General features: G+C 41.4%; 1 long non-coding RNA gene across 1 annotated transcript; it reads left to right on the plus strand.

The window, feature by feature from the left end:
- Nucleotides 1-496: 496 nt before the first annotated feature.
- LOC112448562 (uncharacterized) lies at nt 497-8,103 on the plus strand. Its single transcript, XR_009496220.1, has 4 exons — nt 497-960; nt 1,757-1,956; nt 2,585-2,682; nt 7,764-8,103. It is a non-coding gene; the product is annotated as an uncharacterized lncRNA (long non-coding RNA).
- Nucleotides 8,104-17,722: the final 9,619 nt, after the last annotated feature.

Genomic DNA, 17,722 nt, shown 5'->3' on the forward strand with positions numbered 1-17,722 from the left:
ATGGAAATTTCAAAATCCCACGAAAAGGACGGGAGGGGAAAGGCTTCATTTTCCAGGGAGATTTAGTTATTTGTTTCTGATTAGGTGAAGTACGCGTTCTTTTATCCTTTGTTATTTTTACCCATGTGATGACCGGAGAGCTTTCTTTGTTACAATGCTTCAGAGCAAATACAACTAATTTACTAGAATATGAAATAAGCCAGAAAGGAACTGTACCTGATGGTCACAGACGTGGAGATCCCTTAACTGGCCAGAGCTTCCAGGTCCCGGGTCTGGGAAACAGAAAGAGCTCCTGCTCTGAAGGATTTGCGCGTGGGTCTGCCTGTTAATGGGGATGTGCTGGTGTAATGAGCTTTTAATTAGGTCAGCTCGATGCTTGACCACACAGAACTGTTGGGCCAGCGTCTGAGGAGCCTACTCACGGGTACGGGTAACAGTCCCGGAACCCTTCCCAGCATGCCTTGCACAGCCTCGCTATCCCAGCATGCCTTGCACAGCCTCGCTATCCCAGCATGCCTTGCACAGCCTCGCTATCCCAGCATGCCCTGGAGGGCCCCACTATCCCAGCAAGCCCTGGCGACCTCACCATCCCGGCATGCCCCGGGGCCCTTACTCAATTATTACTTCGTTTACGTCCTCTTACCTACAGTCTTCTCTTATTCTTTCTCTTTCTCTCCTGTACTACTTCCCAAAATACCGTGGTCAAAATGTTATATTTGAGGCAGATGTGCATTTAAAGAAAAAGAAACTTCTAGTCATCCAGCCAGTAAAATTAATTTAACAAACACACATGGGCAGGTTTGATTTGATATTGCTCAAAAATATTTTTTTTCTCAAGTGATCCATATTCCTATTCTTCACTCGCCACCCCTGTTCTGACTTCTACTTATCCGGGAAAGTATTATGAAGACATATAAGTTAATGGAAGGAAGAGGATGAAATCTTTCTGCCCTTTTGCCGGTAAATAAATTGGAACTGCTTTAAAGTGTTCTCTTTGAAATCCTGTCCACTGAAGACCCCGAGGAATCATCAGAAGTTAGGAACCCCAGTTTCTATTTTGAGTCCTTATTGAGAAAGGGAAGGGCTTAGTATCCAGCTTTGAGCTAATGTTACATGCCAGGAAGGGTCTTAGGCAGTGAAGGTGCTTTATCTGTTGCTCCCACATTAGGGCCTCAGCCATAACAGTCTTCATTTATTTTGCTCTTTACCAAGTCTTTAAAATGAAAGTAAGACTGATTTATCACTGAAGAACATTGAACTCTGGTTGAAAGGCATTAAGTTCAGAAAACACAAGTCCAGAGGTTTTAAACTATATTGATGGAGAACATAGTAACAGCTAATATTTACTTAGTGCTTATAAGAGACAACTGTGCTATATGCTTTAGGATTCTGTGTAATTTGTAGTATGTTTCACGTACAAGCTCACTAAATTCTTTCAGTTAATGACGGTGGCAGTTGCTAAGCTATAGGCCAACTTATTCCTTTCATTCACGGTCTAGGGAGAGATGACACGGGCATGTTGAGTCACTCAAAACAGGCTCAAACCACCCCAAGGAGTTTGCTTGATGAAAGGTTTTCCTTTCCTTCAAAGCCACTTCCTGTGTCACATGACCTGTATCACTCCAAAGATAATAACACTTCATGCTTCCAGAACACTTTTATCCAAAGATTTCAAAGCATTTTCAAATGTTAATTAAGCCTTCACCATTCTGGAAGATAGCAATGCCAATCTTGCTATTTAAATACTGTATTCCAGAACACAGGTTGTTCTAATCACTGAGAGGGAAATAGAGGCCTCTCTGAGCAAATCCAGTGGGTAAGCCACCACCCAAACACTGATGACACCCAGAATTGTCCTATGTCTCCTGGAAAACCACCACAGCATCTCTGTTCTGAATTGTCCACTGCTCCCACTGGTTGTTTACCTTGGAAGAACCACATCAAAGAAAAAAAGGGGTAAGCAGAAAGAAAAGACTTTCTAATAGTTCCATTTTGTCTAGGGGTAAAAATGTATTTTTTTATAAGCACTCTCAGCAAACAACTACGTGCCTTTGTTATATGCCTCTTCATTTATCACGATAACCAGAGAGGGGAAAATAATCAACTTTCCCAAGGCTTAGATGTGCCTATTGAGACTGCAGTTTACCTATCCTCCTGTTTTACAGACATCACGAACCATAATGATCCATCCAGGAACAAATTTCAGGCAGTTTGTGTATCCTATTTAGTCTGGATAAAAGAAGACCACATAGCAACCAAGACCCTTCTAGATTTGCTTTGCCTTTTTCCTGGCTTCATCTCCCTTCATTTTACCACACTGGCTTTCCTTCCATGCTTCCAGTAAGCCAAGCTTTTTTCTACCACGGGGTCTTTGCACAGGATTTTCCCGTTTTCTAGGGTGCTTTATTCCCTGTTCTTAATGAAACTCCTACTCTTAGTTCCCAGTTTAAAGGTTACGTCGTCTTCAGAGAAGATTTACCTTTCTATTACTAAATTAGCTTCTATTAATATTTTCTCTAGTGACAGATTGTTTTGGTAATAACTGATGAGATTTTCTTTGTTAAATGTTCTCCTAAATTATAAGCTCCACAAGAACAGGGACACGGTCTGTTCGGCTCACCACTGCATAACCCATGCCTGGCATTTTGGATGACCTCAGAAAAAGAGCTGTTGACTATATCAGTGAGTGACTAAATCTTTTAACTTCGTTTGCAAATCACATTTTTCTTTTGAAGTGATATCACTGGACAGAGAGAACGAGAGAAATAGATATTGGAAGTTTTGTTGTAATCATTTAAGGCCTTGATTTATTTCTATCAATACTGAGAATAGCAAACAGTATTTGAACTATTTGAGTAAATACGATTTTTACTATATTTTAAGCTTCGGGAGTAGGTATTTTACCTATCCATTCTCACAACAATGTTGGGAAGTGAGAAACTGTTATCTCCATTTTGTGCTCATGAGGACTAAGTAATTCTCCCATGTTTCTGAGGCTCCTCCTTCCATTTTTTGTTTGTTTGCTTGTTTATGGAGCACTTACTATTTGCAGGCACTTCAGTGGCAGAGTGATGAATGAGACAGCCATGGCCCTCTTCTTGAGAGCTTCTGTCTTTGATCCTCCACAGCAATAGCACAGTACATTCTGGCATGTCATTGGTGCTCAATAAATACTAAAACAGTATTAATCAGGTTAAAAAAAAACAACAAAGAGCTATAATTGAATCCCTTCAGAGGTTTAAAGGTCCCATAATACTGCTACAGTACTGGTGATCATTACATTATTCTGCGGGGGGACATATGGTTTACCATTCATTCTGTAAAGGTGTAGAGTGCACAGGGAGGTCACCAGTCACTCCAATTTTCTAATAAAAAATATGGTGATTGTCAGTAATGAGTTTTAATTAATGGTGCCATACAGTGGCCAAAATGATCTTTCTAAAACACAAATTAGAAAACCAGACCGTGCCTCACCCATGATTTATAACCTTCTAGGGCTTCCCATTGGCCTTGGGATAGAGTCCAGTCTCTCCATCTTCTTGACACAGATGACAAGAGCTTGACTCCCTCTTTGGAATTGTGTCTCTTCTACTGACTACACTCACTCCTTTGCAGACTTTGTAAAAAAAAACATTTAACTCCTCCAACACCTCTAGGCCTTAGATAGGATGTTCCATCTTTTAGTAACACTCTCTCTGCACTCTTTGTCTTCATTGAGGGGATGGTTTATTTGTGCAGAATTTTTACTGGGCAGTGCGCCTGGGACCAATACCTGTGAATAGGGAGGGAGGTGGGATTGGGCAGAAGGAAAAGCTTATCTCCAATGTAGGTGCAATTGAAGCCTCAGTTGATCTTCTGAGGGGCTCTGGAGCTGAGATGGCCCTTCAGAGATGTCTGAATGCAGGTAAAAAGGTAGTCCTTTTACCTCAGCTGCCCCCAGAGATTGAGATAACCTTGAGCAAGGTAGCTTCCTTCAGCAGAGAGCAATTCCTAGGGAAACACCTCAGCTGAGAATCATCAAAAAGGCAGCTCTACTGCCAGCAGGGGAAGGACTGTTTCCATCCTTAAGGAGGAGCTGGGTGACTCACCCCAACACCCATGACAGTCTGGTTAACTTTAGTCATTTTTCTGGCCTCAACCTAAATATCTCTTCCTCCAGGAAGCTCTCCTGATTACCTAAGCCTGCTGCAAAACACCTGTTGCTTCCCCATGGTGACGTGCTTCACATTATATTATAATTATCTGTTCTGTGTCTGTATTCCCCCAGGAAAACATAAACCACATGAAAAAGGACCTGGTGTCTAGCTTATTAACATTCTGTCTACCAATATTCAAATAATCATGAACAAATTAAAGAATGAAGGACAAATTAAAGACTCCATTTTGATTTTTTTAAAATTTTATACAAATGTCAAAAAGCCTGAAAGACTGTTTACTAAAACATTTGGTTATCTCTTGGTAGCAGAATTATGCGTGGGTTTTATTTCCTTTATTATACCTTTTCATATATCTAAGTTTTTATAAGCACACGTGAGTTTTTAAAAAAAAAATTTTTTTAAGTAATTATTGTTTTGAAGAAAAAAATAAACCTGACTCTTACTATAATATAGGGTTGGCCAAAAAGTTCATTCAGGTTTACATACCAGCACATGGAAAAACCTAAACGAAATTTTTGGCCAACCCAATAATGACTATCATCAACACACTCATCCCATGAAGTTCTTCGTTTTTCTTTTATTGGAATTTATAGTCCATAAAGCAGTTTTACATAAATGATTTTGTTTAATCTTGACAAAAAGTCAATAGGAGAAGAAAGGCAAGTATGATATTTTGATTCCTACTAAACTATAGAATAAAACCAACCCCTTCAATCAGGAATGAGTTAATGTACCCTCACAACCTTGGAGCCCAGCTGTCTTCTTTTTCTCCAGTAAGTCCATATTTGATGCAGTCTTGACAGGCCCCGGGAACAACAGTGATATAAAGAAACGAATGGAAGCCATCTCACCCTATTGTCTGTGGGTCTTGCTGGCTACAGTCCCTATCCTTACTTTTCTCTCTCTGTGCTCCTATACATAAAAGAGAGTACAATGTCTCTCCTGTGGCCTTATTTTCATCGTTTGTTTGCACAAGCCTAATCTGCAAGGCCAGCTAGAGTTGAAAGCCCTGTTTTCCCCTCACATCTCATGTCCCCCTTCTCTCCTAGGAATGATAACACTTCACATACGGATAGCACTTTCCAGAAGGCCTCCGCATACATCACCTCACTGGGTCCTCCTAATAAACCTTTGAGGTCTGCACATCAGATAGCATTACCCCGCATTAGAGATAAGGAAACCAAAACACAGGTTGCGTGACTTGCCAAAAATCACAGTTAGTTACTGATAAACAAAGAACTAGAATCTGGGGCCTTACAGGAAAAGCCCAGAACCCTCTGTGTTTTTGCTTTGATCTTGTAGTCTAGCATATGACCCACTGATAGGGCCCTGCAGAATCTAAAACTTGTTACAAACTAAACTGATGAAAGCAAGATTGTGGGTTCAGTTTCCAAGTGGCCAGTTGTGATCCTTGCACTGGAGTGTGCAAAGGCAAGCAACAGACCAGCAAGTAGGACCCAACTTACAAAAAGGACTTCAGAGTGTGTAGATGATTCAGTTCAATTCCACCACCAACATGAATTGAATACCTTAGTTACTTGTTCTTTTAAGCCTACAGAAATATATAATAACCTTCCTTAGAAAGAGACTATACAAATCTATGTTTCTATAATTGACATTCTGTCATCATCGTTTTCTTGGGATAGTCTCAACTTATACTAATTGTCCTGGTGCAATTAATGGCTCTCCCTTTCACTCAGAAAAAAAAGTCCCAGTGTGGAGGATAATTTATATGGTCATCCTATATACATCTCACAGAGAACAAATGTGCGATTTCAATAGACACTGAACATATTGATTTTCAATAGGGCAAGTCCCAAATGTTGTAAGAAGGACTGCTGTTATTGAACTACACTGCTGGAAAAATTCCCAGTGTTAAATGGCCTTCAGTAAAGACACAGTAAGACACACATCCCTTTGTGTTCTGTGGGGCTCAAGTTTTAAAACAGTGAAATTCTGGCTAGCTGCAATCCCTTTGCTAAATGATTTTGGTTTTTCTCCACCTTATTCTCTCACCTGATATTGTATCTTTTCTCATTGCTTATCATAAGTGTTCCCTTCCACATTCATTTTTAAAAATGAGAAGAAACAAATTAGAATTCATGTTTTTTGGCTTAAAATTATAATGCGTCTTACATTTCCCAAAGGAATCCTGCCAAAGCAATGGCCTAGAACAATAGCAATTTGCCAAAAGGTAAGAGATAAGATCTTTATGGCAATTCCAACTCAAGACTTTGAGCTTATGAAAATCGTTTTCTGTAATATGGAGAGAATACCTACTCTGGAGTTGCTGAAAAACATAAGTTGTTGTGACTCATGCAATTGGTAAACGATTTATTTTGATCTCCTTAGAAGTTCCAATACTGCCTCAACAAAAGACTTGGTCCTCATTCTCAGGAAACAAAATCTTATTCCAAAGGACAGACTCAAGATAGTATATAATTAAACACCAAGAGTATACTTCAGAAAGCAATATGGGTTAGCCTTAGGAGAAAGTGGTATGGGTTGGAGTAGCAAGCAAGCAAGCCAGTGGTAATACTTTTTTGCAAAAGCACTGCAAAGTACTCAAGAAGATTATCTGAAGGGTGTGTGGGTGCATGCTCAGTTGCTTCAATTGTGGCCAACTCTTTGTGACCCTGTGGTTGTAGCCCACCAGGATCCTCTGTCCATAGGATTCTCTAAGCAAGAATACTGGAATAGATTGCCATGCCCTCCTCGAGGGGATCTTCCCCACCCAAGGATCAAACCTGAGTCTCCTGCATTGGAGGCAGATTCTTAACAGTTGAGGCAATGGGAAAGCCCATCTGAAGGGTATACAGCCACTTTTCCAAAGTCCCCATGGATTCAACGAAACTTTTTCACTTTTTCAATAAAGGACTTAAGTGATTCAGACACTTCATGAAATAAATTAATATATATATTTGAGTAACCCAGTTCAATCATCTGAGCAAGCAAAGATGGCGAAATCTACATTCTGTTGAGATTTTTGTATCCTTTTTTTTAATTTTTTCACACAGCTCTGTCTTCCACTATCATTGTAACAAGCCTAACCAGACTGCAGTTCTTTCTGAGGCATACACATGTAAAGATAGTGTCTAAAAGACATGAGTAAACACATCCGGCCGTATCCCCATAGAAAACAGACAGGAAGAGACAGTAACCTCAGGTTCTTTGAAGCAAGAATTTAGCTATTCTGTGATAATACACCTCTCTTACAATCATGAATCTTTCTGTATTACTGAGCACCTACAGGTTGTCTGACCAGGCCCTGTGGTGAAGATCTTTGTCCTGCAGGAATGCCTGAATTGGGAGAGTGACTGCAATAGAGCCCTTAGCCAGATAGTAGATTAGACTCTTTATACAAACTCAGCCTTAAATTAACTTTCCAGTTAGCCCCATTTTACAGATGAGGAAACAAATGCTCAGAGAAAATATTATGCCCAAGGTTACAAGGTGGTAAACTAGAATTAAATCAGGGTTTTCATGGTTTCAAAGCCTCTGCTCTTTTTACCATCTAGGCTTGCTTTGTTCTCATTTTCATTGCAAGCCCTGTTATTTGGCACTGCTGAAGAGAAGGATTTGATATCTGGATGTTTTTCCCACCAGGATCCTCCCAGAAGAAGATGTCCTAACTTCAGTGCAACAAAAACCTGAGGGATAACATCAGATTTTGCCAGAATGGAGTTACATCCTGGCTGTCATACAGAAACCCAGGCCTCCGACAGTGAGCACACTATTATGCCACATTCTTTCAACAACTCCAGAATGGAGGAAAACAATGACATGGGTAATTTAAAATAATAGAGGATTTTAAAAAAAATGCTTTGTGTCTGAAGCTTTGAATTAATTATATGATTACTATTTTGTTTACTTGAGTTCCTAACCACATTTTTCAAATGTTAAATTACAATTGTTCCACAATTTCTGAAACAAAGTTAGCTAAGAACTAGAGCAAGTCAGCCAAGAAAATACCAGAGAGCAGAGAAACTAAATTCAAGGTCCAGCTTCTATGAGGCCAAAATGCTGGTGGCATCAGACATGTTACTAACTTATCTGGCCCTCAGTTTCCTCAAGCAAAAAATAAAGGGGACTAACCCAGTGACCCAGTGGCTAAGACACAGAACTCCCAATACAGAGAGCTGAGGTTCAATCTCTGATCAGAGAGCTAGAGTCCACATGCTGAATAAGGGTTACCATGCCACAAGTAAGACCCAGGACAGCCAAATCAACTTTTTTAAAAGAGAATAAGAAAATGAAAGGATTGATCTAGAATATTTATCTGTCTATTCAATAAATACTTATTATTAGTTATTAATATAAGTCTTAGCCCTCGTGATGTTTACAGTCTAGTGAGCTTCCCTGATGGCTCAGTGGTTAAAGAATCTGCCTGCAATGTAGACAGGAGACACTGGTTCTATCCCTGGGTTGGGAAGATGCCCTGGAGGAGAAAATGGCAACCCATTACAGTATTCTTGTCCGGAGAATTCCATGGACAGAGGAGGCTGGAGGGCTACAGTCAAAGGTTCACAAAGAGTCAGACACAACTGAGCGTGCACGCACAGACAAAAGAATAAGATGACAATTTCAATAGTGTGATACTTGCTATAAAAAGATAAACAGAGGATGCCATGGGAGTGCACGGAGGAGCTTCCAATTCATTCTAGGGGTACTGAAGGGGTGCACAGTTGTGGGAGTGACATCTAAAGCAGAGGCATAAAAGATCAATAGGAGTTAGCAAGCAAAGCAGGCACACACAGAGGGTGGAGCCGCATCCCAGGCAGATAGGACTGCCAGGGGAAAACCTGAGGGGCCCTTCCCTGGCCCCTTGTGAAACTGGCTTAGTCTGGCTAGTTTGTGAAAACGCATTTGGAGAGTAGGCAGAGGGGAGATAGAAAGGTAGGAAGCAGCTAGACCCATCATTAGGGGCTTTGCCTATCATCAAAAGGAGTTTGGACTTGATTCTTTCCTTTAGAAACTGTTACTGGATCTTACTAAGGACCACACATCCTTCTAGGTTTTGGGGTTACCAGAAGAGCAAACCAGAGATAGGTTCCTGTTTCTACAGAGTGACATAAGAATCCATTCAAAGGTTAAAGCAGGGAAATGACATGATCAGAGTTTTAGAAAGACCACATTGACTATAGGGTAGGCACCCGGCTTGGACAAGGATAACACTCTTTCAGCTAAAAAATTATAACTCCATGATCTAAAACTTAAGATATAATAAGTTATAAAAATCTTATGTTAACATTTATATTATATATGAATATATAATTGTATCTCTTTTCATATGTATGGTATCTTTGATTTATAGATTCTTTTGCAAGTGTTCAGTAAATCGAGTGGGTTCTTTCCCTTGTTGTATGTTCAGACACAGAAACATTTGGTGGGGAAAGAAGGAGAGCCAACACATATTGAGAATACTGAATGGATCCAGATTAATAATGTTCACTTTACAGATGATGAATCCTGAACCCCAAACTCAGTTAATTCTAAATGTCACTCAGTGAGAATAAAGCCAAGATCCACAACTCATTTTCTGATTTGTCTGCTGTACATCAAAACCCATAGTTTTGTGTGTCTCAAGGAATATCTGTAATACGGTTACCACTGACCTTGAGCTCTCAGAAGACTGATAAAGAACTGACTCATGGGTATCAGCTCGTTGACTCAGTATTGATTGTGTAAGCATGTCCTGAAAGTGAAAGGTGCTCAGTCGTGTCCGACTCTTTGCCACCCTATGGACTGTACAGTCCATGGAATTCTCCAGGTCAGAATACTGGAGTGGGTAGCCTTTGCCTTCTCCAGGGGAATCTTCCCAATCCAGGAATCGAACCAGAGTTTCCTGCATAGCAGGCAGATTCTTTACCAACTGAGCTATCGTCCTATTTTCGATAAATTGCAAATTCCTGGTGTTCAAAAACCATCTCTATCTCAAAATTCTGCTGTGAGTTTCTAGAAAAGAGAACTCAAGTCCAGTCAAATATTGAAAGTGAGAGTTTTGGGTAGGGAGAAGGTAGTCATTTTCTTGGAGTAGAATGCACAGACAGCGAAAAGAGAGTTAAAACTTGAAAAACATTTAGTGCTTCCTAGAAAGTTGTTTTCCAATACAAGAAATACTGCTTTAAAGTACAAGAATTCCCTGAACTTCCCGAAAATAAACGAAAATTAAATAATAAAAACCACTTCAGGCTTCAGAGCCCATTCCTGCTCTGTTCACTTAGCACTTTCTTTCCTCTTGGCATATTGGCCTCTGTCCCCTCCCCAGGAATCCCAGCCCTCACCCAGCAGGGGTTTACAAGGCCTCTGGGAGCTTGGTGGCCTCCCCACACTTCCTGGTCCCCATCCACCACCCCCAGATCTTCCAGAGTTCCCTGCTTCCTGTCTTGGAGCTAAGCCCCTTACAGGACTCACAGAAGGTGAGACACTTTCTTTTGAAGCCCCTGAAAATCTGTTTCTTCTAAAATAAGGCACCTAACAACCACTGAGTGAGGGAAAGACTGAGTGTCTTTCTTCTTCGTTTTATTTGCTTTTGTTTGAAGCATCGTATTCAGTCACATCTGCTCACACCCAAGTTTAGCAGACTGTTGGCTACTTAGAATTCCTAACGTCAGATTTTCTTTGGGCCCACATACTACACACAGGCTTCCCAAGTGGTGCTGGAGGTAAAGAATCTCCCTGCCAATGCAAGAAACACAAGAGACATGGTTTTGATCCCTAGGTCAGGAAGATCCACAGGAGTAGTAAATGGCACTCCATTCCAGTATTCTTGCATGAAAAACTCCATGGGCAGAGGAGCCTGGCAGGCTACAGTCTGTGGGGCTGCAAAGAGTCAGACATGACTGAGCAACTGAGCACACACATATACACAGACAGTCTTGTGCTTTATTAAAACTAGTCATGCTATTTTCATTCCCATTGCTAGAAACTGATCTTTTCAGTGAGCATTTGCTGCAATTCTGGCTAATGAGATGAGAGATGTCTGCTGGTGGGGAAGTCTGAGAAAGTTTTCTTTGCTTTAAAAAAAGAAAAGAGGCACCTCACCTAGGAGGAAGCAGCTCCCTCTCCTTCTAGGTTTGGTAACTAAAAGCATCTTCACGATCCTGCAGTGATGAAGAGAATCCTGAGATTCTGAGAACAGAATCTGACCTACTCAAGGTGGTGGAGCAAGAAGACAGAAAGAACCTGGGTCTTCTTTTTACTAACCCTGGAGATGCCTGACTATGGGGCTCCTTCTTAGGAAAGTAAGAAGTTTTCCTTGTTGTTTAAGTCATTCTGAATCAGGCTTTCCACATACTTGAAAATGGCATGGCCCACTCTGGAACTGATGAATGAGACAATAAACTTAGTAGTGTGTGATAACAAAAAGCCAGGCATGGAAAGACATAAGAAGAAAGAAAGCATTCTTTGTCAAGGAAGGAGCAATGCAATGTCTGGATGCAATATAATGTATGCCATTTGACTTTGTCTTTTGGCCCAGCCACCCACCAGATTTGGAGATCGTGAGTGAATATTGAAAGAAGTATTTGTTTTAAAATTCCATAAGCAGCATCCTCCCTCCACCCTGGGGCCCAGAGGAGGATGTTTCTCTCGTTTCAAACTAAAACCCCTACAGCTTGGAAGCTCTTGAGCTTCACTTCCTCACTGCAGTGAGAGAAATAGGTGCTCAGCAAATGTCCACCAGAAACAGGAATCAGCACAAAAAGTGGTGTCCATGGAGCCCCCAGGGCCTGGGGAAGCGGTAGAAGGCCCCCACCCCACCCCATGCCAGATGCAGTGTCCCTAAGCACAAGACTGGAACCTGGGAGGAGACTGTGAAGCCCAGTGGCTCCCAGCACTGGCCAGATGGATGGGAACTGGTTGTGAGCACATGTCAGACTGTCTCTGGAGACGGCCAGAGATATTTAGGAGAACATTGCTGGAAGCTGGTAATGAAGGACCCTGCACCAACAGGTGGGAGCAAAGGTAGGAGAACTCTGAATGACTGCTGTTCCTGTCACTTCATCCATACCCACAGGTAGCTAAAAAGATGAAAGCAACTGAGAAGAAAAGGAAGCCTTCGTGCCCCATTAGGAAGGGAGCTAGCATAATATTTTGATGGAACTTCCAGCAAAGCAATAGATTAGAAGTTTAAATAGATTATGGCACTGACCGTATTGAGTCATTTTTCTTTATACCTATCCAAGCAAAATTGTAACCAAGGAGAGAAATGTGGGTCCCATAGTGAGAAGACAAGAGTCCACTAACCAGATCAGCCTTCAGATAATTCTGGTAACAGGAATCACTACTTGAAACTTTTACATGTTTAATCATATAATATTAAAAGGGAAGCATTACTCACCTAGAGCCAGACATCCTGGAATGCGAAGTCAAGTGGGCCTTAGGAAGCATCACTATGAACAAAGCTAGTGGAGGTGATGGAATTCCAGTTGAGCTATTTCAAATCCTGAAAGATGATACTGTGAAAGTGCTGCACTCAATATGCCAGCAAATTTGGAAACCTCAGCAGTGGCCACAGGACTGGAAAAGGTCAGTTTTCATTCCAATCCCTAAGAAAGGCAATGCCAAAGAATGCTCAAACTACCGCACAATTGCACTCATCTCACATGCTAGTAAAGTAATGCTCAAAATTCTCCAAGCCAGGCTTCAACAATACGTGAACCGTGAACTTCCAGATATTCAAGCTGGTTTTAGAAAAGGCAGAGGAACCAGAGATCAAATGGATGAACCACTGGATCATAGAAAAAGCAAGGGAGTTCCAGAAAAACATCTATTTCTGCTTTATTGACTATGCCAAAGCCTTTGACTGTGTGGATCACAATAAACTGTGGAAAATTCTGAAAGAGATGGGAATACCAGATCACCTGACCTGCCTCTTGCAAAATCTATATGCAGATCAGGAAGCAACAGTTAGAATTGGACATGGAACAACAGACTGGTTCCAAATAGGCAAAGGAGTACATCAAGCCTGTATATTGTCACCCTGCTTATTTAACTTATATGCAGAGTACATCATGAGAAATGCTGGGCTGGATGAAGCAGAAGCTGGAATCAAGATTGCCAGGAGAAATATCAACAACCTCAGATATGCAGATGACACCACCCTTATGGCAGAAAGCGAAGGAGAACTAAAGAGCCTCTTGATGAAAGTGAAAGAGGAGAGTGAAAAAGTTGGCTTAAAGCTCAACATTCAGAAAACGAAGATCATGGCATCTGGTCCCATCACTTCATGGCAAATAGATGGAAAAACAATGGAAACAGTGTCAGACTTTATTTTGGGGGGCTCCAAAATCACTGCAGATGGTGACTGCAACCATGAAATTAAAAGACACTTACTCCTTGGAAGAAAAGTTATGACCAACCTAGATGGCATATCAAAAAGCAGAGACATTACTTTGCTAACAAAGGTCTGTCTAGTCAAAGCTATGGTTTTTCCAGGGGTCATGTAAGGATGTGAGAGTTGGACTATAAAGAAAGCTGAGTGCTGAAAGATTGATGCTTTTGAACTGTGGTGTTGGAGAAGACTCTTGAGAGTCCCTTGGACTGCAAGGAGATCCAACCAGTCCATCCTAAAGGAGATCAGTCCTGGGTGTTCATTGGAAGGACTGATGTTGAAGCTGAAACTCCAATATTTTGGCCACCTGATGCGAAGAGCTGACTCATTTGAAAAGACCCTGATGCTGGGAAAGATTGAAGGTGGGAAGGGAAGGGGACGACAGAGGATGAGAGGGTTTGGCATCACTAACTCAATGGACATGAGTTTGAGTAAACTCTAGGAGTTGGCCATGGACAGGGCGGCCTGGCATGCTGCAGTCCATGGGGTCGCAGAGTTGGACACAACTGAGCAACTGAACTGAACTGAACTGAAATTCAATCACAGAGGATTTTACACTGTAGAACTTTGGGACAATTGAGCAGTGACTATAAAACTAGAAGAATCAGCCCTCCCAATATTCACTTAGAATCTGTGCTGAAACTGTAGTTTTGTTCCCATATCTGCTTTCATTGTTGATTCTAACCCCAGCGCATGGGGTGTGTGGGTGGGTGTGTGGGTGGGTGGATATGAGTATATGTGGTGTTGTCAGAGACCCAAGTTTGTGAGAAGTAGCATACCATCTCTCCTACTTGGCCTTGATGGACCTTACCAAAGAAAATCTTGGAGGTGAAAACTCGTATTTGCCTAAACCTGGAACAGAATTCAGTGGATTCTTGTTTCCAACAATGAAGAATCCACTGAGTAGAGCAAGGAGGAAGCAACATAAAGCCCCCAAGATGAAATTTCAAAACACTCCGAGATGACAAAAAATCAGTGACAAAATTAGCAAAGCCCCCTAACTTAATCTTTTCACTTTCCTAATTCACATAAAATAAAATCCCATTTCAGCAACACCCAGTGAAAGATTGAGGGAAATGGGGAACGGTTACTATTGGCATTTCGAAACTGTTCAGTCTGAAAAATGGAGCAGGGAGGCACTAACTATGGCATGGTCTAGAGCATGGTTCTGTGATATTTGTAAATTAGCTTTAAATAATTGTAGGTACTTTAAAGGGGGAAATCCCTTAAGTACCTAAAATTATCACCAAAGGAATGTTCTAGACCCTGGGATTCCCTTGGGAGTGAGGCTTACAGCACAGTTAGGTTCCAGAGTCTTAACTAGGATCAGGCAGGAACATCAGAGTCCAGGGGAGTAGGAGGCAGAGTAAGTGAAAACACAAAATCATGTTCAAGAGATCATAGGGAGATCAAACCAGAAAAGCTGAGTACAACATAAGATCAAGGGGCTGGCTTCAGGCCAGGAACAGGAAAAGAAGCCAGAAGAATGAAGGAAGAAAAATGGAGAAGGTAGGATTCAAGGGAGTAGAGTTCAGAAAATTTATTGTATGCAAGATCAGGTGTCCAAAACATTCTCCTATTGGGTCTGGCATAGTTCTAACAGGAATGGTCACCCTGGCTTAAAGGAACAGATAAGAGTAAAACAGAATAACTCAAGGGGAAAAACATGCCAGGAAAATTTTATTCTTTCTATCTCCACCCTCAACTATCTCAACTATTGATCTCACTTCTCATCCACAAAATATACAGGGGGCAAATGATTGCCAAATGTAGACAGGCATCTTCTTTCTACACAAATAACTTTAAAAATGTAATTTCAAACAGTTTCAAATAAGTTTCAAGGGACATTCCAAAGAAGAAAAATCACTTTTCAGTTAGGAAGAGAAAATAAGAAAATATACTATTTTAGAGCACCTGGTAAGTGCCAGGCATGGCTTCTCACCACAATCCTGAAATATTATTAGCCCCAATATTTATATGAGGAAATAAAGACTCAAGAGTTTCATCCCCATATAATCCAGGAGAGACAGATGCAAGGCCAGATATGACTCCAAAGATTTCTCTTGAGAGAACCAGGGAAGGTTCATGTCAGGGAAATGGCCTGCCATCTGAAGCTTGCAAGATGGCTAAGAGAAGCTAAAAGGGATTTGCCTGAAGTGAGCATTCTAGGAGAAGAAACAAAGTGAGCAAATGCAGAAAGATAGGAAATCCAGATACTGTCCGAAAAATGCAGATGACTGAGTTAGTTGGAAACGGATGGAGCAACAAAGAGAGCCACACAAAAAGAGGAAGTGTAAGAAGTCATGATCAGAGCCTGAAAATGCTTCCCCACAAATCCATGTGTCATCCTTGTGGTACCTGCGTGTTCTACAGCCACTCTAAAGAGTCCCATCAAGTAAATCATTGCAGGACAAATTAAAGCTCATGCCTAATTTTCAGGACAGGAATCAAGGCTCCTTAACTTGCCCTAAATTATACACAGGGACTCTCTTGGAGTCACTGGAAACAAAGGCTCAACCTGGCAAACATCCAAGGGAGACCTCATTCTTGGGCTTTTATAGCATGTTTTGTTTTCAAAGAATATTTCAGCTTCTGGAATATCACACTTATTCAAAATTCTATGATCTATAGTGATGAAACCCCTCAGTTCACCCCTGGGGCTCCCAGGCTGTCACATAAACTAGTGTTTTACTTCTAGCTTATACCTTAGAGAGTCTGGAGACTACTGGAGCTTTTACATGTGTCCCTGAGAGGGTCACAGTGTTGCAGTCCCTCTGCAGGCTTCCTCTGCAGTCTGCGCCTCTGACCTCTGTGCTCATCTGTTTCCCATGATTCCTACTGGGCCCCAGGGCGGAGCAGTATAACACAGTACAGCATAATTCACTTTTATAGAGCATCCTTCATGCAAGCTATCACAGGGAGCTAATCAAACGCTGAGGAGAAAGGGTCTGCTGCAGGATAAGATTTAAAGGGAGGAACTGATTTAGTGGCTCGGGGGGAAGAAAAGAAATTTCAGATAGATAGGTTGGGAGAAGTGAAAGAACAACCCCCGCTGTGGTAAACCATGGGTGGAAAGACGTGGCTAAGTCTGGGGGTAAGAGCAAGTAAGGGTAGAAAAGCAGCTGATATTCTGAGAAACTACGGATCCTTTCACAGCCAAAGGTGACTGGGATTTCATTCAGGAAAGTAAGTGAATTGTTGGAAAGCCTTTGGGACCAACGAACAGAAAACACAACCCCAGATTATTTGAACAAGAAGGAAATGTTACTATCTCTCATCACAAGATGTCCTAAGAGTGGCCTGGTTAATTCAGTGGCCCAACAATGTCATCAGAGTCCCAGACGCTCACCCTCTTTCTACTCTGAATTCCTCCATGTGTCAGATTTGTCCCCAGAACTGCAATATCCCAAGTCGCAGGATGGCTAATGCAGTTCTAAACATCACACCTAGATACAGCAATATCTAAACACAACAATATAGGAAGCAACCGAAGAAACAGAGGCCGTTTGCCCAGCAGGTCCTCTTTGTAGAGTGAGGAAGTCCTTCCCAGAGCGCCTCCACCAGACTTAACCCCAGCCTTGGAGTCTAGTCCCTTTCTAAACCAAAGATGGATTAATATAATTGGTTCAGACCAATCAAGATTCACTTTTAAGTCACATAAGAGAAAGGTGGGCCCCTAAATTCAAAGCTTTGCCCACAAAGAAAAGGAAACAATGGTGACTGATCTCCAGTCACGTCTCATAAAACGGGCTTTGTATCTGTTGTCGCCTGGAGGAACAGATTACATCCAAACACATATTTACCTGTACAATTTAGCTTACTTGTTTAGAATTTAGGCAGACCATACTGGGGAAAAAATCTCCTATACTGAGAAAGAAAATAAGAATTTCTAAGTATAAGGTCATGTTTGGAAGAAGTGGCGCGGGGAGTTGAATTTAGGCCTCATTTTAGAGTGAAATTAAACATATTTACAAATAAAAGGAAAGCAAGTTTTGAATCAAGGACTTCTGCTCTTGGCAGATGAAGTCTGGAAAGGGAAAATTTTAATTGTGAATTAAAAATGTAATGGTAGAGTCAGAACCTTTTGAGAGCAAGAATCTCCTGTTTCTGGAGGGGGTAGAATAGCTGTGAAAGGGAAATATGCAAGAATGCATAGCCAAATATCAATCCAGGGACTTGTACATGAGAACTTCTACAAAGTCCAAAGCAAAGAGTATGAAACCCACAGGAA

The sequence above is a fragment of the Bos taurus genome, chromosome 10 (genome assembly GCF_002263795.3).
Source record: "Bos taurus isolate L1 Dominette 01449 registration number 42190680 breed Hereford chromosome 10, ARS-UCD2.0, whole genome shotgun sequence".
Lineage (NCBI taxonomy): Eukaryota > Metazoa > Chordata > Mammalia > Artiodactyla > Bovidae > Bos > Bos taurus.